The sequence below is a fragment of the Poecilia latipinna genome, unplaced genomic scaffold (assembly GCF_001443285.1).
Source record: "Poecilia latipinna isolate Pla-1442-1.1 unplaced genomic scaffold, P_latipinna-1.0 Scaffold844, whole genome shotgun sequence".
Lineage (NCBI taxonomy): Eukaryota > Metazoa > Chordata > Actinopteri > Cyprinodontiformes > Poeciliidae > Poecilia > Poecilia latipinna.
The window spans coordinates 232,544-246,785 of NW_015113460.1; the positions used below are offsets into that span (position 1 = coordinate 232,544).

General features: G+C 38.2%; 1 protein-coding gene across 1 annotated transcript in view; it reads right to left on the reverse strand.

Annotated features, from left to right (window-relative positions):
* The window catches only part of pik3cb (phosphatidylinositol-4,5-bisphosphate 3-kinase, catalytic subunit beta), a 49,337-nt gene extending 37,368 nt beyond the window's left edge, over positions 1-11,969 (reverse strand). The window contains exon 1 of the mRNA XM_015047827.1: positions 11,867-11,969. The gene's annotated coding sequence lies outside the window, so the exon portion shown is untranslated. The remainder of the gene's footprint in view (positions 1-11,866) is intronic.
* Between the last annotated feature and the right edge of the window lie 2,273 nt (positions 11,970-14,242).

The window sequence follows — 14,242 nt, forward strand, 5'->3', positions numbered from 1 at the left end:
AATGTAAACTTCGTCCACATGTCTATTACTCCATTTTGTCGATGGCTTCTTCCATCAAGGTCAGAGAGGTGGTTTGGAAAACTAAAATCTGTCCTGGTCTTAGATCACCTCAACTGACCTGTTAGAAGTTTATTTTTCATATTGGTTCTGGTCTGAAAGGTAAAACAGGGCCGATATTGATAACAAATATTTATTTCTATCTTGTCTATCTTGTTGCTGTATGTGTTTCAGGAGGAGAGGGGTAGATAGTTGTTCATGTAGCATTTGTTTGGTAATGTCACAGTTATAGTGATGCAGCAGAGGATTGTGGGGTCTTTAACGATAAGAGTGAACTTATTTCAGTGGTGTGGTCATTTTTCCCCCACAGTGTAGAAAGAATACCAATATCAGAAAACAATACTGGCACAAATTTTTCATATTCATTCCCTACAACAAACCTGTGAGGCCTAAGTAGAAGATTTTGATTCAGACTGAGATTAAATTACAAAGAGATGGACTCTATTTACAGATTATCTGACTTTTGAAGATAACTGGATACCCTGAATTTAATTTTGATGTGTAAGGAGTGATGTGTCGGCATTCAAATGCATGACATAGTTTAAAGATTTTAATCAAAAATGTGAAAAACAATCATTTTCTCGTTAGACACAATTATGCACCATGTACTTTGTGGTGTTCTACCACAGAAAATGCCCCAATAAAATACATATGTAATGTGAGAAATCTCAAGCAGCTTCCCTCTCACTGTCTGTACATGCACAGGTGAGCAGGGTTACTGAGGATGTGGTGGCAGACAGCCAGAGGTCTGCCGTCAGGTTCAGGTTTCACAGGGAGGAGAGCAGAACAAGTGCTTCTGCAAGATCACGAAGACTAGGGTGTTTCATGTGACAACAGAGGAGAGAGAAGGGATACGGTAAGCAGACAGTGGGTGATGCAGACAGAAAATACAGGATCCTGCAGGCATACTACAAAGAGCCTCTTTCGTTTGAGGATGCAGAAATATGACTCCATTTATGTGCTTCTTCTGTTTCCTATATGCAAACTTCCAAGGATTAGGTAACAACTTCAAGTTATCTCTAATTCAAAGGACAGTTCCCGTTTCTGTTCAAAGATTTCCACAAGTAGACAGGAAACAGACGTTCTTTGAAGAAATGTAAAACAAACAAAAAAGGTGTCATCTTTGATTAGTCATCTCGGGTAAATGCAACAACAAGTAAACAAGAACTGCTATAAAAAGCCTTTCATTGACAAAGGTAATCTACAACCCAGTCATAACCTCTGACACACAGGCCACACTTCACTAATAACGCAGCTCATAAAAACAAAGTGAGTCTATGCTTTGAGGCATGTTTTGAAGGCTTTCATGCACAGATGCATTAAACAGTAAACAGTGGTGTTACACAGCACTCTCTCCCTACAGCTCTCTGTGTGTGACAGTAAAAGTCCTGTGAGGTTCACTACAATGGAGTGAGTGTGTCCACGCGTCTTCCTGTGTAAGTGATTGAAAAAAAAAATTAAAAAAAAGGAGACAAGATGGAGGGGGTGGCGGGTAAACAAATGGTGGGTGTGTGTAATGGGTTGTGGTTGCTGATTAAGGGTCCTATGACACTTTCAGCTAAAAATAAGATTGACAAAAACAGGGAAAAAAAAAAAAAAAAAAAAAAAAAAAGAGGATCCGAGACCTCTTCACCTCTTCTCAACAGCCACTGTACGACCGTAAATGACAGTGCAGATATACAATGAGGCCGGCGGAGTCAGCGTTTCCACTTCTGGGAAAGATGGTGTCTGTGTGTGTGTGTGTGTGTGTGTGTGTGTGTGTGTGTGTGTGTGTGTGTGTGTGTGTGCGTGTGCGCATGCAAGTACATTCGGTTCAGAGTGTGTATTTCCAAAGATAAAATCCATGTAGTCATAAGAGGACACCGCTGGTCAGACAGTGATGGATAAAGATGCCTGAAAATAAATCTAATTTAGTCTTTTATTGCAGCAGAATGATGTTTCACACTATAAATCCATTTTGAAAAACCCTGCTATAAACATAGCGCATGCATTTAGCAGGGGAAAAAGTTAAGAATGACACATTTTTAGCAAAATCAGACGTACAATTATTGGCTTCAGAATGCTGTTATTTGAAACAATCTTCTGGTATATTACAAACAGTCTGCCCTGAACAAAGCAAACTGTTCTAGTTAACGTCTCACTAGTCTAGCACACTCCTCATTTTTACATTTGTGACGGTAGGCCAGTGAACGATATGTGTGGCATTTCCCACCCAGAAAACAGGCATGAAACATGACTCCAAATTATTCACAAAAATGCTGTCTATTCACAAGTTCTACCATAGAGGACATCTAAAATATTTAAAGAAAATACAGCTTGAGAAGCCAAACACCACGACGATACCCAACTGGCATTGGCTGGCATTTGCAAAGCTGTCAATCCAGGAGAAGCATTTATTTACCTTGGCACTGATTGTTTGAATCGATTGATTGAAGACTGTATGCATTTGATTTTACAGTTCTGCTAAGGGCATATTAAGATATTTTTGCTGTCTGACCTATTAAAAACAAAAATTTCTAAGTGTTTATGAGGGGGTCTTACCCCCGGGAATACCTGGGGTCCATTGTTCCAATAATCCAATAATAAGTGTTCCAATAATAAATGTACTCAACTTAAAAATTGGATTTAATGGAGATTACGCTACAAGAGCACTATTTTTTTTCCACACATCTTTTATAAGGGTTTCAACAAATCCTAAATATGCGAACCGAGTAGATCAACGTAGGAAAATATCTGTTGATTTTAATGGTACACTGAGAATATTTCAAGTAAAAAACATCAACAAAGAATAACATGAATCATAACCATATTTTCACACCTTTTGGCAGGTTTGTGCCACCCCCACCACTAGTCATGTTTCGTTTTCAGCCACTAACCACGGTGGTATGAAACGAAACCCTTCTCACCCCACAATTAAACAGTTTATTCTCAACTTCATACATCCATTTCATACGAAAACGGCTTCATCTGAAACGCCACACAAGAGGAAAAGACAGTCATACAGGCAGCAGGTGCTCATTTCACACAAAGACATTACTTTTATGCTGATAACCCGCCTAACTCCATACATGCCCATAGCAGGTAAGTGAGCACACAGGTGTATCTGAAAGCATAATAATCAGTTGAATCCTGTGTCTGTTGTGCTGGTGGATGAATAAGCGGTCAGCTGAGGTTTGTGCGTTCAGCGGTGGGAGTGTGTAAATGTGAGTCATCTGTCTTGGAAAACTATTGCTCACTGTATTTAGGAGTGCATGTAGGTGGTGGCTGAAAAGAGTAAACATGGTGTCATAATGGTCAGTTTAACACCAGCAACTAGTCGCAGTGACTGACATGTTTCGCATGTTCAAATATGAATATATGTGTTTGCACAATTTTAGCAAAAAACCTACTTATCATATTACATTATCGTTCATTCCTTAGATTTTCCATTCAAAAAAAAAAAAAAAAAAAAGGTCCGCCCCTGTGCCTTAAAAAAAAAAAAAGAAAAAGCCAAGACCAAATTTCCATCATCATTGCTAAGAAATATTCCGTCACAGTTGGTAATAAAAAAGAAGAACTGCTTGGAAACTAAGTCTAGCATTTCCCACATTATGAATGAAGCGAAAGAAGGTCTAAGAATTTGCGTATGTCTGCGTTTGTAAAAAAAAAACAACCAACAGAAAAAACAAAAGCAAAAAAAGAAAAACAACGTCCAGGCAGAGGCTGTATGACAAACCCCTTGGCCCCACATCTCAGACAGGAAACAATGACACCAATCAGGAAGTTAGTGACAAACCGTCACCAGGGAAAATTTCCCCGACTAGTCATTCATAAATTTAAAAAAAAAAAAGCTTAATCCAAATCAAAGCCATAGCTCTTTAGTTTTAGTTTTATCTCAGCATGATTTACTCAATACTCAAAGTCATGTGGATGTCTGACAGATAAACATACCTTTGCAAATCTAAAACACACAAAAGTGTTGAAATCTAAAAGGTAAAAATAAAAAGTCATACATAAAAGGAAGGTCTTTTGGCTTTTTGGACTGCAATATTTCTTAGAAATACTTTCAAAAACAGGACTTAAAAAACTATGACTTCCATTATTTCTGCATTAAATTAAATGAGAAATAAAATCATCTTGGTTAAATTAAATAAGAAATTAACATTAACAAAAAAAAATACGGAAAATATTCAGTGATAAGGATTGACTGTAATTAACCACAAATGTTATATCATTCAGGATTGTTATTTTTCAGTTGGTTTCAAGAAAGCAGAAATAAATTTGTGCTCATAATTTTGAATTTTCAATATTCTCTAGAAATGAAGGAAAGTCTGGATTGTAACTTTACATGTATGTGGTGTAGATAAGGAGCCATTTTGATACAATGCTCTGAAATAAAACTGGTTTTATGCCAGAGCAATATTCACATTTGTGAAGCTCTGACTCAATGTGGGCACATATTTATTTATTTAAATATTTATTTATTCATTCTTAACATCTCAGTTGTTAAGTGTTCGAGAGTTGCTTTTTTAATTTCATTGTATTTTAGTCATGCACAATGACATTAAAAGAAATTCTGCTTCTGAAAATGGATGTTTGAATACTCTTAATATTTATTCCTATTTCAATATAAGTTTTAGAAAACATTGGGATAACATTTAAGCTTATATTAATGTGTTAGAGATAGTCAATTGGTTGTAAGAGACTACTGTTGGTTTGAGTCAACTTGCAACATCCCATTCACGCTATAGCATTGCAGTTCTGTTTGAGATCATTTAAGTATTTTGTTCTGTGCAACTTCCTCTTGCATTACAGTAAAGACGGTTACTGTAAGCGTACTTCAAAGAGACTATGCCTGCTCCAACGTTAATCCACTGTGACACTCATTTCATCTGAGCCAGACAGGCACTGTTAGAGCGCAGGCAAGAAGCTGAAAGACCAGATCTAAACAAAGCTACATCTTCTTTAATAATCCTCTGAGAAACCTCATTTGACAGAGATGGACTTCAAAGTGCATATACCCGTGACATCATGTTGAACCGCTCCACCCAGCAGATTGTGACAGTCGTGAGCTTTTAAGACCGTACAGAGGAACTATGTGCTGCTTGACTTCAAATCATGTAACAGGATGACTAGACTATTCAATATGGAGAGGAGAGGATGAGCTGGAGAGGCATTAATGATCGTTCCAACAAAGCTAACCAGAAGATGTTATTGTTGCAAATTACTTGTGTTGAAGTGTAGCAAAGGGAAGGTGGTGCTGGAAATTGGAAATGGTATTGGTGATGCTGAAAAGTTCAAAGGTAGTCAAGCATTTTAATGTCAGTCCTTTTCATTTTAGGGTTGTGTAAAATCTGTAAAAAGGAAGAGAAAGGTTCAAAGTGCTTCACATGCTAGTAGCCAATGCCAAAATTACAACTAAAAATGTGATCCTAATATAGTAGTCTTTTTTACATCCTCCTTCACGTTAGTCACTGCCTTAAACTCTGTTTTAAAACCTTAGACATTTTCACAGGATTCTTACAATAATGGAAAACACCTACAGTGAGAGACTAATGACAGATGTCACATTGTGGCAGTGTTATGTCACCTCGAAGAAATCCATAAAAAGCACACTCGTCTAGCACTTCTGAAAAAAGAGAACATGACAGCTTTCAGTATGTGAAATCAGTTTCCAAGCAACTGTTTCTGCTCAGTGCAACCCCCTTTAAAGACCACAGAAATGTTAAACTCTGTTTCCACAATGCAAACATGACACCACATCATTTACAGGCAGATTTGGGTACCTTTAGAAACTTCAAATACATTTTTATTGTCGAATCTTACATGTGTATTAATCTAGGGTAGTCACTTTTTGGGCCAGAAGAAAGTCAAGGTTTAAAAAGCTAGTTTTGAAGGTAATAACACTTTAATCATATCACTCCTCTGGTTTAAATCCAAGAGAACGTACTGCAGTGAGCAGAGTTTGATGAGGGATTGCCGTCCCTCACCTGCTTCTGGGCAGTACTACCCAGGTCACTCATTTCTCTGGTAAACAAATAGCCTGCAGTGTTATCCCACTGCAGGGCAGCAGTGACATTCTGCTATAAAACAGGTGCAGAAGGCTGAGAAAACAACTATGATGTCCGTACAGATAAAGTTTTATCAGTTACTTATACATATACATCTGACTGACAATACAGCTACAGTCCTCATGTATAGTAGCTGAGGAGGAGTTTGCTGGAGTGTAAAACAGAGTAAAATATTTCACTCTGTTTTGATATGACTTGTTGAGAATCCAGCGTGAAACCAATTTCATTGCCGTTCTATTTGATCGTGTAAAGCAAAAGCAAAAAAGGTTGATTTTTCGCTTTATAAACTATGGCGCTTTGTTTTAAATATACTACTTACTAGAATTTAGCTGAGATCTTCCCTGCTCTCAGCCACAGAGTTTTTCTTTGAGCTGGTCAGATCAAACAGACTGGAAACTGCATCAGCAGTCTCTTCCTCATTTTGAATATAATTTTAAACACTTAGATTGCAAGAAAAAAACTAAATCTGTTAGATGTGTTCAATATTTCATTGATCTAACAGCTTCACAAGTCATGTTCAAGACAAAAAATGACCCTTTTTTTTTTAAAAGTGAGTACACCAAATGTATAATGCATAATTATTTTTATCTTCTGGCTCTGAATGTAGTTTTTTTAACAAATCTAATCTGCAAGTGTGATGTTCCACAGCGCATGATTCACCTCACAGATACCAGTGAGGAGAAACACTGAAACAACATGCAGTACCAACATGAATCTCTCCATGACTTCAACTTTCAGGATTTTCACACCTCCTTCAGGGAGGAAGGTGAAAACAAGGGACTGGGAGATGATTCAGGAGAACGGAAAGTCTCTTATAAAGAATGTTTGGAGTGCAGATGAAAGGTATAAAGTAGTAACCGCCACAGAGAAGAGCTAAAAATAAAAGAAAAGGAAAGAAATAGACGTGTAAAATTGTGATACAATGTGTGACTGTGAAGTGTGGAGCCGAGTGGGCCATGTGTCCACAATAAGCCTCTGTTTTTTGGAAAGAGTGTGTGCATGTTGCTCTGTGTGTGTGTGTGTGCCATCAAGGCCAGTCCCGTGCCCTGCACAAACACTGCCCTTGTGCTGCCCTTGCCCTGCCAGCTTGGCCTTACAGACAAACGCACACAGAGACACAGAGAAGGGGGAAAAATAAAAACACCAAACAGCGGCTGGGAGGGAGCGCTGGGGTCACATGGGGATGCTCATGTTCTCCGCTGTGGGATCTGCAGCTTCAGGCGGCTCCCTCACACCTACAGCTCCCACATATACCAACACAGTCAAAGGGGTCAAAGTCTAAAAATATGTTGCTTTATTAGACTACAGGTAGATTAAATTCAGCAGTCTACATCTTGTAGAACCACTTTTTACTGCAGTTTCTGCTGCAGCTCTTCTCAGGTGTGTCTCTACCAGTTTTGTTTATTCTGCTTTGCAAGATAACTCGAGCTTTATCTCACTGGGTAGAGTGTGACTACTGGTGTAGTCACCAGTAGTCACCGTGACATGGCAGACATATTTGTAAGCCATGTCACAAATATGTCTTAATTTGTGGCGTTAGCCATTTTAATGCTCATTTCAAGTCATTTTTCTCATGGAAGAAGAACCTCCAAAATCACAAGAAATTTGAATTCATTGACAGGTTTTCTTCAGTAAAATGGCCTTTATTTACTTCCACCTAACTTCTCATTAACATTTTACAAACTGTCCCACAACATGAAGGAACCTTAGAGTACAGAGTTGGATGCTACTTGTTTTAGAGCTCTATGCTCCTTAATAGACAGAACCAAATGCCTTCAAAAAAAGCTGCTGTGATTGATTTTTTGTAAGACAAACAATAAAGATTCTTTTTTATTTCGGTACGTTATTTCAACCCCAATTAACTATATTATTAGGTAGCTTCTGAAGGCAGTTGGTTGAAGTGGTAGTTATTTGGATGTATATGAATAAAGTATGCTTCTATAATATACTCTATTTTGGTTCAAAATTCACACTAAATATATTAAAAGTTGTGGTTGTAGTGTGTCAGAAATGAATAATAAAGTAAAACCTCAGGGGTATGAATAGTTTTACAAGGCAGCTGGTTTAAAGCAGGCAAACCTAGCTGATATTTGTGATAGCTGCTCTGGAGAACTGGACACTATGCAAACTCTTCTCACAATCACAAGATTATTCAAATTAAGCCTATATTTGTACTCCCATTACAAGGAAGAGGAAGCTTTGCAGCTATGGCACACATATGCAAAATTCACCAAGCCAATCTGATTCTGTGAAAGTGGGGATGAGGAAATACAAATGCAGGCATGTCCGACATTTTTCTAAAAAGTTGACTCCAAATACCTTTGACTTCAAAAACAGAGTCTATTTGTGACAGAAGTAGGTACTTCCTTGTTGCTTCATTCTAAAAACAGTATTAGTAGAATAGCTGGAGTGCTTAGGCAGAAGCTCCATCCATCTTCAGCATCCAATAGATGAGAATAAAAAACACAGGCAGGACTTGGTGCAGAGAGAACTTCCTACTTGAAACAACTGCATTGTACACCGTTCACAGGGCAACATAAAAGAAAAAAAGCCATTATTCCATAGGAGACAATACTTTTTTTCCTCTCCATCTTTTTTAAACCCCGACAAAGAGGAAACATTGAATAGCTATTATTGGAATATGGCCACTTTTTTCCTAACAATATTTTCCCATTTAAGCTGCTCATGAGGAAATGAACGTCTTGTGACAAAATCCCCTAAAAGAATGAACATAAATACATTCCAGCACCTGCAACATTAGTCATTTGAATTGCTATGATCACACACTAAAATTAACATGACATCTACTTGAGTTTGACAATTTCTAAAAACAAATAAGACAAAGTGGGTCCTTTTATGGACGACTTGGTCAGATGCAACATATATATTTTCTTCTCTCTTCATAGCATATTTTTTGACTGATGCATTCAATATTCATTCATTCATTCAATATTCATTGAAGCATATTGATGAATGAGCAAAAAACATGGTTGTGGTTGAAGAAATGCAAAATTTAGACAGACAGTGAATAAATTATGGAAATGTACATTTTCCATACACCATCTTCTTTTTAAAAATCCACTCAGAGCTTGAAAAAGTTTTAATCAAATTATAGACTTTTCCACAGTGCATAGAAATTCTCTAAAATCCAAAATAAATCCAATGTGACAAATCCATTCTCGATGGGTCAAGAAAAAAAAACAAAAACATTAGAATTTCGCTCCTTTCTAAATCAACCGTAAAGGTACGAAGTAAACACAAACCCTGTCCCTGACATGACATCAGAAATAAACTTCCTGGTTATTGATGTGTGCCAGCATTCCAGGAAATAGTAGCTGCTTAATGCAAACTAATAAAAGCCCAAACAGACTCATTTGAAGTAAAGAGCCATTTCCCCTACTTGATTTGCATGGTGCTAGTAAAACAAAGCTGTGGTTACATTTCCAATGTCAAACATAGGGAAGCAGATCAACAATGTACTTCAGTTAATTGCAAGATTAAAGGGAGGAAAAGGGATTGCCTCCAGCATTAACACGTTTTAATGCACATTTCTGCTGCTGAAACTTAATAAATGGTATACATTTACAAGAAAACCTAGAACACAACACAGCATCACAGCCAGAGCAAGTAAATGCAACACGATCAGGGTTTTGAATACATCTTCTTATTCGAAACCTTGCAGAAACTGAGAAGGAGAAATATATCGCCAAAAGCTGTGTTTGTATAGATAAGGGTAAGGCAGGCTTTGAGTAACTGTGAATTATAATGTGGACACTTCAAAAATAGGATGTTTGAAAATACATATCACACAAATATCAGTCAAAGAGCAGAGCCTTTGACTGAATCATGACAGAGCGGAAAGACTGAAAAGAAATGGACAAAAATAACAGCAAGTATTTCTGAGTACAGCAGAGATGGATCCCACACACTGATTTCTCAGCCGTGGTGTCCTGGCATCTTGGCATGATGTTGTTTATCCTCTGTACAAACAAATGGGCCACACATTGGCACTGAAGGACACACGCCTGGAGACGCAAGGCATTTATGGGCTTCAGCAATCATTCTGCTGCCGAGTTGAGTGGAAATACACTCCTGCAGTAAATGACACTGTGACATCTGTCGCTTCCAAGTCGCATACTCTCCTATCTATCTGAAATGAAAGACTTTGAACACACCACTCTGCAGGTTTCTGTATAACCCATACCGCAGGAAAAACTAATGTTCCCCGAGAAGGATCAGAATAGTGCATGTTTTTTTGGGCAGTCTACATAAAATAAGGCATACATTTGGTAAACGGCCTTAGTTTACATCTATAATTAGTTCATGGCAGCACAGCTTGTTCCATTCTCTGGCTGCAAACATAGCAAAATCTATTCTATGCTATAATACTTCAGGTAGTGAAGTCAATGCTATAAAGATAATGCCAACCAACAAACGGGCTGAAGGGCAGGGTTTCCTAGGATTGTGTTAGTGTAAGGGTTACGACTGCTCGGTTTTCATGCAAGCAAATGAAACAACACTTAAAAAGGTCATTTCAGTTGAAGGCAGGAAGCAAATATGACCTCCATTTAGCTCCATAGGCTAAATAATTAAACCTGCATGGCTGCATTCATTTCGGTTTCTCTGCAGCAGCAACTAAACAATGTTGGAGGAGCGATCAGTGGCGGAAGACAGAGCAGCATGAATAATTGGATCAAGCTATTTTTCCACATGCGAGTAGGAGTGCAGGAAGAGGGGAGATAAACAGAGCGCAGGTGGGAGGCATCTGTACTGATTATTGGTGGTTATTGGCCACCTGCGCTGACTGGGAGAACAAAATGTGGTTATTATCCTGACAGCTGTCAAAGCTGCTCTCACTGCACCACATATAGTAAGTCTGAAACTTAACCAGCTGTTTATTGTGAAAGCAGAAGAGGATAAATGTAGAATATACATGTGCAAAGCTAAGCAGATGTTTGTATGCCTTCTTTCAGCAGAAATATTTTTCATTTTGATGAATTTGGTAAGGTTAAAAGACATTAAATCATTAAAGAACTTCAGCTATTCTTACATTGCAACTAATAAATGCCACTCAGTTACATTTACTTCCATTACATTTAATAATGGAGCACCACAGGGCTGTATGCTCAGGCCCTTCCTCAATCTCCTCTTGGCACAAACATGTAAATCCACTAGAACTAAACAATATATCATGTAGTCCTTTGTAATATTGACATAAGGACTGTGTGGGGAGCAATAACCACTGACTAATCAAATTTCAGGTATTTTGCATCCCAGTGTAATATTAGGTATCTGGACATTGCCTTGGAGCTTTAAATATCCACACCTGACACAGAAGATAGTGCATAAGATGATAAAGGTAAGTGCTGCATTTATTGCAGCTAATGCAATCATAATAATATTCACCAATATCACCACTGGAAGATTTTCCAATATCGCTCAACACTATAATTACATCCATGAATCCAACGTCATCAACTTTGCTAAGTTTTATCGTAACGAGGATGCATCAGCATTGGTTGTAATCCTGCAAAACTTACCCAAAACTATAATGTGCTGAGAAACTTCCACACATTCCCTATCTGTCAGGCCAACGCCAACTCTCCCAGATTCCAGCTAAGCCAGCATGCAGTTCTACTTTTTCAACTTTTACACTGTACCACATAGGCTCACACACACCCTCCCCTGCAGCATTGTATGCAAAATAGGTCAAGATAACTACAAGAACCAGCCTGCTCGCACACAGACACACGTTTTACCTGCCGTTTCCTAGAGTCACTTATTTCCTGCGCCTCCGCTCCTCTCCGGGGCCGTCTGAACAGATTCTGGGACACTGCATCTGATGGATGAGGAGGCAAAACACAAGGAATGTTAGAGAAAGAGGAGGGGGAAACAAACCGAAGGGACACAAACAGGGCAGGACATGTGGGAAAGTACAAGCTGAGCACAAATAATGCATACCTGATTAGTTCTGTGATCCCAGCTGCCCCAACAGAAGTGATAAGGCAACAGAATAACTCCCCCCTGACTCCTTACAGACACATAATCATCTTTTGCTATCTGGATCATAGTGGAGACACCTTCAGAGATTGGAAGATGTATTATTAGCTCTGTATACATCCGTTTTATTATTTAAACAGCTGGGTCACAAGCCAGAAACTTTTTTTTAAACTGTATGTGAAAATCTGTTGCAATATTTTTGAGACTTTCAACATTAGATTTGTTTGAGAAATATTTTCAATACTTTTAGCCTTGTAATCCTGATTCACACTTTAACTGAAGTTATCTGAGTCATTGGAAGCACCGAAAACAGGACTTTATAAAACAGATGGAGGTGGAAGTGTGAGTCATAACTAAAAGATTTGAATTATTTTAGCAGTCAAAATGAAAGTCTGACTCGAACCCTGTGCTCAATTCTGACACATGTGAGGAGCACTTTTTTTTTGAGAGAGGAACTAGGATTTAACATTTAAAAAGGTTCTTTATGAAAAACTGAGAAGGATTTTAAATTTTGCAATGGAACAGAATTGAAAAACTAAATGGTCTGACTTCCTTGGGTACCTGTGGACTTCATGCAAGACCCAGGACCCGTTTACAGAGGGAATACAAATATAGACCATGCTTGTTGTTCTGAGCCTTCCCTCAACTGGCCCTGTGGTTTGTTCACATTTAGATTTCATATTTCTGCCTCTTACACCCTCTTCCAGTGAAAGCATCAACACAACATCAATTCCCATCTTCGTAGTTGGTCAATCAGCCTGTGATCAAAATTTTACTGATCCTTAGGAGAGGATATTATTGTTTGTTTTTCCTGTTGCATTTGGAAACTAAAATAAATTTTACCCAAAGCGTCTGGATTTCTTACAGTCTGTTGACGTAAGTAACATTACTTCACTTTCCTGTTTTCTTTAATTAAAGGCATTTTTTCCTTCAATTGAAAAAGCAAATAACACAGCTACCATTAGTGTTGGTAATACTAACTACGCTAACTACAAAAATAAGACGCAAACACGCAAAATGTAACGCGAGTCATCTTTTTGCCTCTGACAATTTTGAATGCAAATATGGTTGAAGTCTAGATTTTGAGACGTGGAAGAAATCTGTGCCGTTATCCAATTAGATCATATTTAGTTGGGTACATCTGCTCAGTAACCTAGAAGATTTTATTATAAAAGCGATGGACAGACACAAATTGTGGTTTCATTTTGCAATAAATATTTTGTTAAAATACTTCCATTTTCAATGTCGAGATCAGAAATGAATCCAGATCTCTTATTGGTGCATTTCTTAAGACACAATGAGGCTTATGTGCACTAGAATGCTGACTTTGGTTAATGCAAGAACAACAAAGTCCTTAATAACAAGAGCATGGTGAAAGTTTAACCAGAGTTCCGCAGGATATGACAATTAATAACTTGGAAAACTCAAATTAAGGGTTTGTGTCAGTTAATATTCACATCTCATTTCCAAAAGACTAAATGGAAAAGGTAGTATGACTGTAGTAAACTTTACGCATGACGACAAAGGACATGACCTACAGAAGGTACTTTATGAAACAATGCCCAGGGCAGTCCATAAGCCCCAGCAGGAATTTCTGCTGGCAGTTCAAAGAGCCAGTGGTACCAAAATCAAGATTTGACCCAAGAGATACGGAAAACAAATATGTCATGGGCAAAAAAAAATACAAGCTGATGACATGCAACACACAGACTGATTGAGGCCAGTAAACTTCCTGTTTTCCCCCAGTGGTTAGGATGCTCTATCTTTGTTTATCAGGGTGTGACACAGAGAGGCTCACGAGAATAACTGGAAAGAGTCTGGTGGTAAAAGAGGTTTCATGTGCAAGTGTGAGGGTATGCTGTGAAGAGAGAAAAGGAAGATTTCACAGAAAAAGCAGGTTTTACCAAGAAAATATCAAGGGAAGGAATTTATGTTTGCTTCACACACAGCTACAGCGGAGCAGCACAGAGGGTGAGCAGTTCCAGGAAGTGTGTTGTTTTAACAAGGATAAAACCTCCGGCCAGAGATGGTCAATGTTTAACTCTCCCTGTCTTTATTCAACAAAAACGTACCACATGATCTACTGAGAACGAGTGAGTGAAAGAGTCACAGAGATTTTCGGGGAACATTCTGGT